We start from the raw sequence: 13,403 nt of genomic DNA on the forward strand, positions 1-13,403 counted from the left end.
GACATTTATTTTTCACCTTTTCATGGCATACTCTTCCTGAAGGATAGGAAACTGTTAATAGTAACCAAGGGAAGAGTGTGGCTTGTCTGCTGTTTACAAGGCAACTACTAACCAATTTAAATTCCATTCCTGCATGGCCCTATTTTATAATTTCGTGGTCTGGGTTTCAGCTTCTTTTTCTCTTGATGAAGAAATAAAGTTGTATCAATTTAACAGGTAACATGGGAAGTCAGTTGGTGTACTTAGAGAAGTGGTTCTCAACCAGGGTGTTGCAGTGCCCTGGGGTGTCGTGAGATCCTTTTAAGGTTGCAGAGGGGTGCTATGCAGTATTTGGATGTATGGACATCTACCCAATTCACGAAGTAAACCCACTGCTTTCAAATGGGTATTGATAACTTCAGATACATTCTGACCTGTAGTGGTCTTCCAGAAGTGCTTTATTTTTCTGTAGTCAACAAACAGGTGGAAGTTAAGAGCTGGCCTTTTCCAAGAGGCACCTTGAGTGTAACAAAGTTGAGAATGACTGCCTTAAGAATGAGTCTTCATGTTCTCCTTGATCTGTTCCATTATAATGATGATGTTTTAATTATAATGACACTCACCTTTTAGTGATGTTGGGTGCTTTCTGAAGAAGTTTCAGGTTTTACCCCACTATTGTTTATAAGAAGCCCAGCCTATTCTTACATGCTTGGGAATCTGAGGTAAATTTCACCAGAAACCCTATAACCTCATTGTTTCCTATATCAATGGCCATTCATTGCAGCATAAGAGACTGATGTGCCTCTTTCCTGAACCAGACAATGGTGAATAGTTTGGGTTTTTTTCTTCCTTTCCTCTGCTATTGGTCACACCTGTGTTGTTGACTTTTATGACAAAGGAAGGAAGTACCGCTATTCTAAGAAAAAGCCACATATTTTTGGAAAGCCCAAAAGAAACCACCAGAAAAAAAGGCCAAGAAATCAAATATACTTGAATACTAGAGGGGGCTGGCTAGAGACGGACATTACACATAAACCGGTTTAAGTGATCAGAACTAGTTTAAACCTGTAACACAACAGACATTCAGTGCACATAAAGCAGTTTGAAAATGGCTGAAACCGGTTTGAGATGAACCTGGTTGAATGTAGTATCAGACTTAACTGATTTGGGTCAAACCGGTTTATGCAATGTCTGTCCCAGACCCCTTCCCTGTTTAAGTTAAATCGGAGTCCCCCAGCAACCCAGCATGCTCTCTGGGCTGGGCGGGCCCCTCCCCTCTGCTCCCTGGCTGGAGCTCCAGCAGAAACTTGCAGGCACAACAGGGTCTGCCTGGCTTTGCTGTGCCACCACCCCACCTCAACCACTCGCTGCTTAATTAGGGATCCCTTCCTCCTCTCCCATAGCACAGACCATAGCCAGCATGCGGTATGCTAGCTAATGCTGGGAGGTGTCTGTGTAAGGCAGACAGGGCAGTGTCCGCTTAGGGCTTTTTGGAGCTAATTAGCAGGTCAGCTGGTAATGTCCCTCCATTCCTTCCTTGGAAAAAGCTGTTTAAGAAGACCTTGAACTAATGAGCAAGGCTTTGTTTTCTGATGGAGTGCTAAAATGCTGATAACAGAGCTGATAAATGCTCTGTTATCAAGGTGTGGGGGAGTAACCTCTCCCCAGTCAGAGCATCCTGCAGGGCCTGGCTATGCCCCCATCAGCTCAGCACTATAGAAGGGAAGGGAGGGGTGCTCTAGCGCCCCCTGGCTTCTAGCTTGAGCCACTGCAGGCATGTGCCTGAATTTTTTTCAGTCCAGAGGGGATGTCTGTTCGGTTAAAAACCAGTTTAGCCTAGCCAGGTTAGATTAACCTGCAAAGATTTAATCAATTCAGGCTCAGGTTTTTTGAATGTCTGCCCCAACTTAGTTTTTTAGAAATCATGGAATTAGCTTGAAATCATGAGTTTCTTTTTTTTGTCTTTTGGTGTCTGAGCCTTCAGTTTACAATAATTTCACACATTTAAGCTTTTCTCTACAGCAGGGGTTTTCAACCTTTTTTAATAAGTGTACCCCCTGCAGCTGGACACAGAGCAGGGGAGGGGGGTGGCATGCTGCAAAGGCGTGTGGTGGGGGTGGGGGTTATGTGCAGCCAGATGCAGAGCGATGGCAGCGTGGTGTGGTGGGTAGCCTGTGCGGCCCACAGAGGGGCACTGATGCCTTCGCCTCCCCCCCTCCCCACCCCAGCCCTGCTTCTGGGAGGTGGTGGTGGGGGGCGATGCTCTGTCTCTGCCCACGCGTACCCCCTAGGGCCTTCCCAAGTACCCCCGGGGGTGTGCGTATCCCCTGTTGACAACTCCTGCTCTACAGAAGCAGGAGGGTAGAAATTTGCCATTTTTCACAACAGGGTCAAATAATCCTCTTGCACTATCTTGATTCCTGCAGCTTGGCCTTTAAGAGAAAATACATATTTTTTTTCTGCAACAATGTTGCAAGACTTGACAGGACTGGAATTTGAAGCCTTGTAGCCAAATCTACCTCTACAGATGTGTGTCTGGGTTAGAGCCCAAGTTAGAAGAGGTCCCTTTCATGTGGATGCATCCCAGCAGCAAAGTAAACTTGCAGAAAGGGCTGAATTTACGGTTTCCTTTAATTCAAAATGGACAAAGCCTGCTGAGTTTACCTGACCTACTAAAATCTCTATTAATTTGTGTGAAAAGTTTCTCTCCTTTCAGATCTGTGCTCTAACACCTGCTTCTGATTCACCCCAAATCTGAGCCCTAACTTTGAACTTCTTATGATCTGACATTAGCCTATTTCCAGTACATCTCTTTTATGTATTCTGATCATGCCTGCATTCTAAGATATATCTTGGTATGAATGAACTTCAGGTCCTGAAGTCTTTCCTGAATATGGGGGATTAGGAGTCCACCCCATTCGCATAAATAGAGTTACACAAGTATAACAGCTGTATAAAAGAGTCTGGTGTTTATAGTTCAGATGCATTTTAATAGAAGTTTAACTGGCCTTCCAAAGTCTGAGATATTAAAATTTCATATGTAAAACACTTGAACATAAGAAGCCAATAACAACTTCAACTGATATTAGATGTAGGCCATTCTTAAGTGCTGTAATTGGCCCCTACTTTATGTGTCAAACTTCAAGGGGGGCAAGGCGAAAGGGATCTTATGGTGGGTATCTACTATAGACCACCCTGCCAAGGGGTTGAGATGGACCAGGATTTCTTAGTACAGCTTATGGAGGCAGTTGGGTCTAGAGATGTTGTTGTTATGGGGGACCTAAAGTACCCAGATATCTGCTGGGAGGAGCAGTCAGCCAGGTCTGACCATTCGCGTAGGTTTCTAGCTGAAATACAAGACCTCCACCTTATCCAAGAGGTGCACAGCCCCACTAGGGGAGATGCCTTGCTGGACCTGGTCTTGGCCACTGGGGATGACCTGGTGAGGGGACTGCAGGTCCTTGACTACCTGGGTGACAATGATCATCGCCTGCTGGAATTCACCATCCAGCGCAGGGTGTTGAGGGCTTATACCAAGACTAAAGCCCCTGACTTCAGAAGGGCCAACTTCAACGAATTTAGGTGATTAGTGGGGGAGGCACTGAGGGCCCAAAAGGTAGAGGAGATGGGAATCCATGAGGGATGGTTGTACCTTAAGGGGACAGTCCTCCAGGCTCAGAGTGTGACAATCCCTGAGAGAAAGAAGGGGGATAAAAGTGCTCTGAAACCCCCATGGCTCAAAAAAGGCATTCGAGAATGCCTGAGGGCCAAAAGGGAGGCATACACCTGGTGGAAGAGAGGGGCTATCACCAAGGAGGAATACTCCTCCTTGGCCTGTGAGTGTAGGATGGCCATTAGGAAGGCCAAGGCAGGGGTAGAGCTCAGGCTAGCAACCAGGATTAAGGACAACAAAAAGTCCTTCTTCAAATACATTGGGAGTAAGAAGTGGGCACCGGTTAATGTAGGCCCCTGTTAGACTCAAATGGTAATCTTGTGGCTATGCCAGACGAGAAAGCCAAAATCTTTAACAAGTTCTTTTCCTCTGTTTTCTTGGACAGGGAACAGGGCAGCTCTCCCACCACAAGTAGAGGCAATCTTGAGGATAGCACTGCCAGGCCTTGGGTCTGCGCAGAAGTAGTTAGGGATCTTCTGGAAGGGCTGGATGTTTTAAAATCTGCGGGCCCTGATGCCCTCATTGCTGTGCTCCTGGCCCAGCTGTATGAGCAATCGTGGTCTACGGGCCAGGTGCCCGTAGATTGGAAACTAGCTAATGTGGCCCCCATCTATAAGAAAGGGAGGAAGGAGGACCTGGGAAACTATAGGCCCATAAGCCTCACATTGGTCTTGGGGAAAATCCTTGAAAAAATCATTAAGGAGCACATCTCTGAGGGGCCAGCAGGTGAGATCATGCCCAGGGGAAACCAACATGGGTTCATCAAAGGCAGGTCCTGCCAGACCAACCTGATGGCCTTTTATGACCAGGTAACTAAATCCCTGGATGATGGTGTCGTCGTGGACGTAGTCTTTCTGGACTTTAAGAAGGCCTTTGACACTGTCTCTCACCCCATTCTCATTAATAAACTGAGCAACTGCGGCATTGATGCCTACACAGTTGGATGGGTCAAAAATTGACTGATGGGGCGCACGCAGAGAGTAGTGGTGGACGGGTCGTACTTGACCTGGAGGAATGTGAACAGTTGGGGTCCCCCCAGGGCTCAGTCCTGGGGCCTGCACTGTTCAACATCTTCATCAGCGACTTGGACAAGGGGGTGGAAAACACATTGTCCAAGTTTGCCGATGACACCAAGATGTGGGGAGAGGTAGGCACGCTCGAAGGGAAAGAGAGGCTGCAATTAGACTTAGATAGACTACAGAAGTGGGCAGATGGTAACAGGGTGGCATTCAAAGTAGACAAATGCGGGGTGCTGCACCTAGGGAGAAGGAATCCACAGCATACATACAAGCTGGGGAGCTCTCCCCTTGTGAGCACAGAGGCAGAAAGGGATCTTGGAGTCATTATTGACTGCAAGATGAACATGAGCCGCCAATGCCAGACCGCAGCCAGCAAAGCCAACCACACTTTGTTGTGAGTCCAAAGATGCATCTCAGGCCAGTCCAGAGAGGTGATATTCCCCCTCTACGCGACATTGGTCTGGCCTCAACTGGAGTACTGTGTCCAGTTCTGGGCACCGCACTTTAAGAAGGATGTGGCCTGCCTTGAGAGGGTTCAGAGGAGGGCTACCTGCTTGGTTGGAGGGCAAAAGGACAGGCCCTATGAGGAGAGGCTGTGGGACCTGAACCTGTTCAGCCTGAGCAAGCTGAGGCTGAGGGGGGATTTGGTGGCTGCCTACAAACTTGTTAGGGGAGATCAGCAGCAAATAGGAAGAGCCCTATTCTCCCCAGCAGCACCTGGGGTGACGAGAAACAATGGCCAGAAGCTGCTAGAGAATAGGTTCTGGTTAGAGATTAGGAGGCACTATTTCACTGTCAGGGTAGCTAGGATCTAGAACCAACTTCCTAGGGAAGTAGTCCTCGCTCCTACCTTGGGTAAATTCAAAAAGAGGTTGGATGAACACCTGTCTGGGGTCATGTGATCCCAGCGTGTGCTCCAACCAGTTGGGGGGGGGGGGGGGGGGTTAGACTAGATGATCTATTCAGGTCCCTTCTGACCCCTAACTACTATGAAACTTTATCAGATAACAATTTAGACACAGGAAGAGGAGGCAACTCTTGATAGAGAAATGCTCTAGCATCCAATATTAATTCTTTCTTGTTCTGAGAAGTGCTGTGAATTAATTAGTAGACTCATTCACAGAACCTTGTTCCCCAACATGTCTGAATCAACTTTCAGTGTTCTAAAGTTCTGCAAATATGCTGCATATTCAAAGAACGTGTATAATTGCTTCCCCCTTCCGCTGCTCAAGAGAAGAGGATGTGATTCCTTTCCAGATGTAGAGAGTGAAGAGTGAGTACAAGAAATAACTCCTCTTTTATACAAAATAAGAAAGAACAGATTTTTTTGTTCTTATGAAAAAACCAAACAAACAAAAAACCAAAACAGTAGATCCTGAACAGGGCAAATTAGCTCATTCTGGGTGCTTCATCAATCATATGCTTGTAACAATGCAGAAGGACTCCTTGTGTATAAATTTAAATATGCTCTTTCTTAAAGCAACTGTTTACAGAGATGTCTCAACTGCTGCAGACATTTTTGAACCCTACAAACACATATTGCCTTCACCTTAAATTGCTGCTTCCTGCAACTTCTGCTTCTCCTTTCCAGGACCCAAGCTACATGTTTAGCTCTAAAATACCTAAATATGATGAGTTAAAGTACCATGAACAAGAGCTGAATAATCCAGGTTCTCAGGGCTCTTTCTGCAACACTGACTGGTGAGTAAATCCACTGATTCAGGACTGCTTACATGATGAGGATGGCAGGACTGAGCATGGACTTCTTGAGGCTGGTTTTAAATAGGAACTGTTGAGTTTTTTAGTCTTTGGCTTTGCTGAACTTGGTTTATTGAAAACTTTGTTGGATATTGTCCTGCAGTTAGGCAACTTTTATGGGGACCTCAACCTTCATGTTTAGGTGCTGGTGGCTTTACTGTGGTGGTTGCTTGGCTGTGAATCACTCTTCCTTAAAACCTGCGTCAGCACCTTCCTTCTCATATTTGCAGTTTTGCCCTTTCCAAGGGGATTTCCAGAGAGCCTTTTTAGCCCAATATTCATCGCCATTTGCCCAGAACTGTTCAAATCATATATTGTTTGGCCCCATTTATTTGGATTTATCCTTCCTGGCTGGATGCATTTGCTTCTTTGAGGTTGTATGTTATATTCCTCATGGTTTCACTGACTATATTCTCTGTAAGAGACAATGATTTTTTTAGAGTAATATCTTTTGCTGACCTAACTGCATAGTTGAGATTGTTTGCTACCCCTGGAAATTTCTCTTCCCCCCCACCCCCCCTTTCCAACTTCTGTGATGTGCTGGCTGTCACTCCCCAGACCTGATGATGAAAGTTGGACACACTTTCAAATATAAGACAACTAGCAAAAGAAAAGAAGATGATTACTTGGAGATTAACACCTATCAAAAGGGAAGAGGGTCATTCTCACTTTTCACATGCAGAAATCAAGTAGATGATAACGTTCCATAAAACTAATATTAAAGTTTAGACCCTGGTCCTTGGGGCATACATGTGCTGGACCTCTGCTCTGACATGTGCTAATTAGTGATTAATCAAGTCTGCTGGAGCATGCTAATTATCATGCTCCAGCAGCCTCCTCATCGCATGTATTTAGTGTCCTTGCATTTCAAAATGGTGGTGGGACGCTTTATCTAAAACTCAAATGAGCATTAGTTAAAATACCCGCACTGCCATTTTGAAGTGCAGGATGCCGAATACACATGATACTGTGGGCGCTTTATTAGAGCGGCTCTCAGAGGTACTCTAGTTAAAGTGACCCCCTCCCCTCCCTACCCCGGAGCAAGTTCATAGACACCCTTAGTATCCAGCCAACTTAGTAATTTTTGTTCCTAAGTTCATCTTTTAAAGGGGCTAGGTGTGTGTATGTGTAAATGTGTGTGTGTGTGTGTGTGTATATACATATATGTGTGTGTGTATTTTTTATTTATTTTTTTTTTCTGTGGGAATCTATTCTGGTATATTGCTGCTGTTTAGTTTCACCCGCATAGTTGTCCTGAGGGCATTTGGTACATTGAATCAGGTATACCATATTTTGGGAAAGGCATGTGTAGGAACTATGGATTCTGAAGGTTTCATTGTGTGTGGTATTGATTGTAGCAGTGGCAGAAATGTGTTGATAGGTTAAACATTTTTACTAAGGCAAGGCTGTGTTCCACTTGACTTCTGTTGGGCAGTGGGGAGTTTGTTTCTCATGATGAGTTGGGTAAGGTGAGGGGGTTGTTTGAAAGCCAGAAGTGGAGAGACTGGGAATATTTCTATCAAAGTCTGATCTTTGTTGAGTATAGGCTGTACTTATTTGATTCTTCTAATCTATTCTAGTGTGGAGTTGTAGGTATCCTTGGTAACCATAAAAGAGTATGGCTGGAAGGGACCTCAGGACGTTATCTTGTCGAGCTCCCTGTCTGAGGCAGGATCATTTGTATCTAAATCACCCTGGGAAGTTTGTCTTAAGACCGCACAAACAGCCCTCTCATGCAGCTACAAGGCACAGTACCAAGAACACCCCCTGCGAGGAGGAGGAGTGCACTGCCAGTATCCTATTGCTGCTGTTTGTTAAATACATTCCAGAGATTCCAGGAAGAGGACCATGTCCCTTGTTACAGAGGAAGCCAAAACACTCCCATAGTCCATGCCAGTCTGATCATGGTGTAAAAGTTCTTCATGACTCCAAAAGGGGATGATCTTTCTGGCCCTGAATGGAAGAGCCAGACTCTCTAACCAAGAACCTTCAGGTATTATAGTCCCAGCAGGAACAATGGCATACACCAGTCAAAACCATCAGCCTTGTCTGCAGCCAACACCCAATGTTTCTGAAAAAGGTAAAAAAAATCCCCTTGACACCTGTAGCAATAGATGAAGAAAATTCCTTCCTGGCCCCATGTAGTAACACATGGGGAAAAAAACCGAACACCCTCTACTTTGTTCTGCAACTTGGGGAACTACAACACTACTCCGCACATCCTAACAGTCAGAACTTCCCATTCTGTATATCCTCCATAAACTTATCCTAGCTAGTTTAATCTTCTTTTGTAAGTTGCCTGTGTAGCACTGAAGATCTTTCACTAAATAATATTCCTGGCCTAAGGACCCGAATGGAAGCTGTGGCCCTGATAACTTCCTGGAACTTTGTGGTAGCTGGGTTTGTTCATTTAAGTGTCTTCTGTAGAGCTACTTGTATGAGTAAGTTCCTGTTCTGACTGGACCTAATGGACTGAATTCACCATCATTTATCACCTCCATTTTTACCTTGGGTGGTGTGTGGGGGTTTTTTGTCCCACCAGCTTACTGGGTTTAGCACTGAGTAAGTAATTCCGAATTCTGGCCTTTCCTCCCTTTTATTATCAAAGTCATTCATAAAATGCAGTGTTGTATTATTGTTTTAAGAAAAATTCTGTGTCATTACGCCAAAATCATACCTAGTGTAAATCCACTGATTTCAGAGGGCTTATACCTGTGATGAATTTGAGCCTAACAGAAATTATGAACCAATCTTAATGAAATCAAAACACATGGTTATAATACATAATCCTTATACAATACATAAATGTGTCCTAGGTTACAGATAATACCACATCTGGATAATGAGAGACAATGCTGTTAGACACAGTAGAATATTCCAAATACCCTGATTTATAGACAACAATTGTACTTCAGAACAGAGAAAAGTACACTTTATATGTAGCAGGTGCTTTGCTAGAAAAGATGATGAAAATTACTGCACTCCAAAGAAATTTAGGAGCAATCACTGAATATTCTCCCAGAGTTGCCAAGAGGATAGCAAAAAGGATGATGACAAAGCAATAGAGTATCAAAACACTGGTCTTGTTCAGACTTATTACTGTCTACTATATGCTGGGCTTATCACCTTATGTGGCCTATTATAGAATTAGGCCCAAATCCTGAAGTTCAAAGCTAGATTCAGATTCACTTCTAACCTTAATCCCATGAAACTCTCAGCATTAGTTTATTTTCCAGCTTAATTCTCTAACTTTATTTGCAAAAGCAATCTGTTCGTTCTTATTAGTTTTCAGGTCCTTTTGGGTTAGTCCTGCTGCAAACCACCACTTCATCAAAGAAGAAACTTCTAAGTCAAGAGGGAGGTCAGGAGCATGGGTATCAGACTGGGGTGTGGGTGGTTATGGTTTGATGATCAGAAACAGGTAAAGTCCAGACTACAGTCGAGACTCAGGGCTTCAAGAGTTGGCAGGTCAAGAAACCAACGTCTGTAAGTCTCCAAGGTATAGGTGGTCACCCAGAGGGTACAGCCATAAGGCAGGGGAGTCAGAAACAGGGATTCGGATGAAGTTGCACTGACCAGGCGGTCCGGAGCAGTCATCTGTAGCTATAAGGAATCACAATGTGAAAGATCACCAGACTAAAGCCATAAGCCAGGAGCTCACTACCAGAAGATGAGAGTATTGCCTGTTCTATTGAATACCTTGCTGGGCACTGAAAGAGCTGTTGTTTATTAGCTGGAAGCCGTACCAACTCAGGTAGCCAGGATCAGCTGGGGGCAATTTAGCTTGCTTGTTGTCCTGCCTCCTCGTGTTGACCAAAGGAAGAGTCAAAGAACAAAGGTGAAGCAGTGCCAGCCCAGAAGCTAAGTTTCCACAATTTCTTTAACTGTTTGAGGTAGATATGTTCTTCAGTGCATCACATCCAACTGCCTTAACCCAGCACATGCTAAGTTTCTTCATGCCTATCAAGCTGGCTTGGCTATTTCCTCAATACTGCCCACTGGCTCTCAACCTTTTCAAGCACCAGATGAAAAGAAAATGGTATAGTTTTGGACTATAGTTACTTGAACTGAATGGTATTAGGAAGTGTATCAGGCTCGGGGTATCTGACCTTCCCAGGTGTCTGATGCCATCTTGCTGTCAGACTTGCCTGCCAGAGCTCCCTGCCTGCCTCCACCCAGTCTCTCACCTACCACAACTTAATCTTAATATATATGAAGGGGGAGACTACCTCCAGAGGCCAGAGTAGCTTCTTTGCTGTATTCTTCTCTTTGTCTAGTCCTAAGGATTACTTCTCCCATGTTGCAATCCTTGGGGCTACTCTGCCCCAAGAATTGTTTTCTGGGCTATATTACAGCCTTCAGCTGCCCCCATAGACCCACCCATACTTTGCTGATGACTCTCCAGTGCCACTTGGTGGGGACCCCCAGGCCCCAAAACCCTTGTCCAGGCTTCAGCTTTCCTGGCTTCAGAACTTTTTAATCAATCTGAGCCCCCTAAACCCAGGTCCACTGCCTTGGACCCTGGCTTCCTGGGCCTCAGCCTCACACATCTCTTACTGGTCTCAAAACACATAATACCCCTGGCACCCTGCTCTGTGCCTCCAGACCTCCCCTACAGCCACAATCCATTTCCTCTGGAATCTGGCTGAATCACAACATAAACACAAGCCAGCTGCTTCACAAACTACTGCACAATGTCCCCAGCAAGCCCTTGGAAGCTCTCTCATTCCAGCTCTCTTGAGTGGCTTGGGTGCTTGTCTCCTGCAAACCTTCTCTCTTGAGAGCTCCTCTCCCTGCGGCATATAGAGCTAGACTGCCCATTTAGGCTTAGGCACTGGGTTTATGTGCCCCAAAGTCCCGTCCTTTCCTGCCACATAGCTTTCCAGATACACACACAGGGGTTTTCACTTGGGCTTGATGGCCATCCTGCTCTCCTCTGCTGCAGCAGCCAGCTGCTCTCCCCTCCTAAAGGTACAGGGAGTTTGGCCTCTTGTTACAGGAAGTTTTAAGATGGGGTAAGAGTGCCTCGGGGTGGGGGATCTAGGTGGTATTTAAATAATAAGCAGTGTACATTGTGAGTTATTGGAGAGCTCCAAGGTCTCTTGAGAGCTTAGATTTAAATAAATATAATGATCCCCATTCATATTACCTAGTCATGAGCTGAGGGTTCTGTGCTTCCAATTACCCCCAGGCCTGTGTAGGAACATTGCTCATGTATCTCTTAGGCAAACCCCACACCTTCCCCTTTTCCTTGACCTTGGACAAGATGGTCCATAGGTACATATTGTGCAGGATGGGGAAGAGAGGAGAAACTGTCTATGAACAAAAGTAATAAGTATAGTATTAGTAGGCCTTCCATATTGGCCCAGAACTCTGCAGGATGCTAGTGGCATTGTTTGTATTTTGTTTACACCCATGCTAAAACTGAATCTCTTTGTTAATTAAGGACAGATCCTGCTCATCTATTTTGTTCACATTTCTTTTAATAAACATTGTGTTAATGATACTAGATTAACAGCCCTGAAGTCCAAAATCCTTCTAGGGGACAATGCATGTGCCAGGTCATTTGACCCCACCAGTGTCCTTCAAACTTGAATGGGTGAGAGGACAGCTCAGTTTCAGTAGTTTGATCACTCCTTAGCTTCCCAGTTAAGATTGGCAGCTTGTGCTGATTGATCTCTTTAATGGAGATATTTGTATAGCAAGGTTGCAAACTTTCACAGTCTTTCAGGTTTTTCCAGTTATAGCCCCTGCTGTTAAAATCTAGAGACCACATAAAAGTCTAAGCTTGTATTGATTTTTCAAGTGAGTTTTACCCCTTGTGGTTACAGAGAAAAACGTGACCTGGTCATTCTCAAAAGGTTCAAAAAGCAGAAGGCAAAGAAAAAGAAACCTGGATACATTCCCTTTGATCACTACCAGTTCAGAACAAATCTGTCCTAGCAACTTGCAGGAAAAAGAAATTCATGGTGTTCAGTGAATGGATGAAATTATTCACTTGACTGAAAAACTCTTGTGAAATGAGATTTCTGCGTATGACTCTAACCTCCAAGATGAAGTCATGTCAGACTGTAGCACTTAGAGACAGAAATAACCTTTTCAATCCGTGGGCCAGAACAACCTGGTTCCGGTTTGATGCAGGTTGTGTGTCTTTGCTAGGGTATCAACAGCGGGGAGTTTTCCCTTTGCCCATGCCAGGGTTAGGCAGTGAGGACCTGCACCCACACTGCTGCCACTTCTTCCAGGCCCCCCACTGTGGCTATGGCATGGACACTGGTGTAGTGTCCAGCTGATGGGGAACTGTGCTGGAGCCAGGCACCTGGAAGCTACTTCCATAATGCTGCTTCTCCCTGATCACAACCCCCACCTCACCTCCCACCTGTAGCATTCATGCAGCTGGAAGCTGTTGGGCCCTGGTACAGCTCCCCTACCACCTGGAAGCTACTCCCACAGCTTTGGGGAGGGGAAATGCAGTGACAGCCCTTGCACAATTCTTTGCTACCCAGCATAGGCATGGGCATGGGCACAGGTTAAGCACTCCAGCACTGTGGGCCAGTCTGGCCCACAAACTGTATGTTGCCAACCTCAAACTATTAGATTAAGTCCAAACCTCTGGTCAGGAGATAGCTTGCTGGCAGAGAGCCATATACTGGTAGAACAGCTCAGGAACACAAAGCAGCACAGTGATTCTCATCATGGTTGCTTGCTCTAGCAATAGCATTTTTAGACTGCATCAGATTAGGTTGAACAAGGAGGTCTTCTTATTTTGGACCTGGGGCCTGATGTTTCCAAATGCAGTTCCATTTTATATTGACCAAACATCTCTTTAATATGTGGGAAACCAGTTAGCTCAAACTGACTGAAGGTAGTTTGATATGACTGAAAAGGCCCATTACCAAACTTGTAGACACAGTACCTTTAAACCTTGGTAATGTCATGTGCAGTAGTCTTGTAATTTCTTATCTAAGCTACCA

At 45.1% G+C, this 13,403-nt stretch overlaps 1 protein-coding gene across 5 annotated transcripts in view; it reads left to right on the plus strand.

Moving 5' to 3' along the window:
* Nucleotides 1-13,403, plus strand: part of RIN3 (Ras and Rab interactor 3) — a 151,460-nt gene that overhangs the window by 38,601 nt on the left and 99,456 nt on the right. The gene's annotated exons all lie outside the window — the stretch shown is intronic.

This window comes from Alligator mississippiensis, chromosome 2 (genome assembly GCF_030867095.1).
Source record: "Alligator mississippiensis isolate rAllMis1 chromosome 2, rAllMis1, whole genome shotgun sequence".
Lineage (NCBI taxonomy): Eukaryota > Metazoa > Chordata > Crocodylia > Alligatoridae > Alligator > Alligator mississippiensis.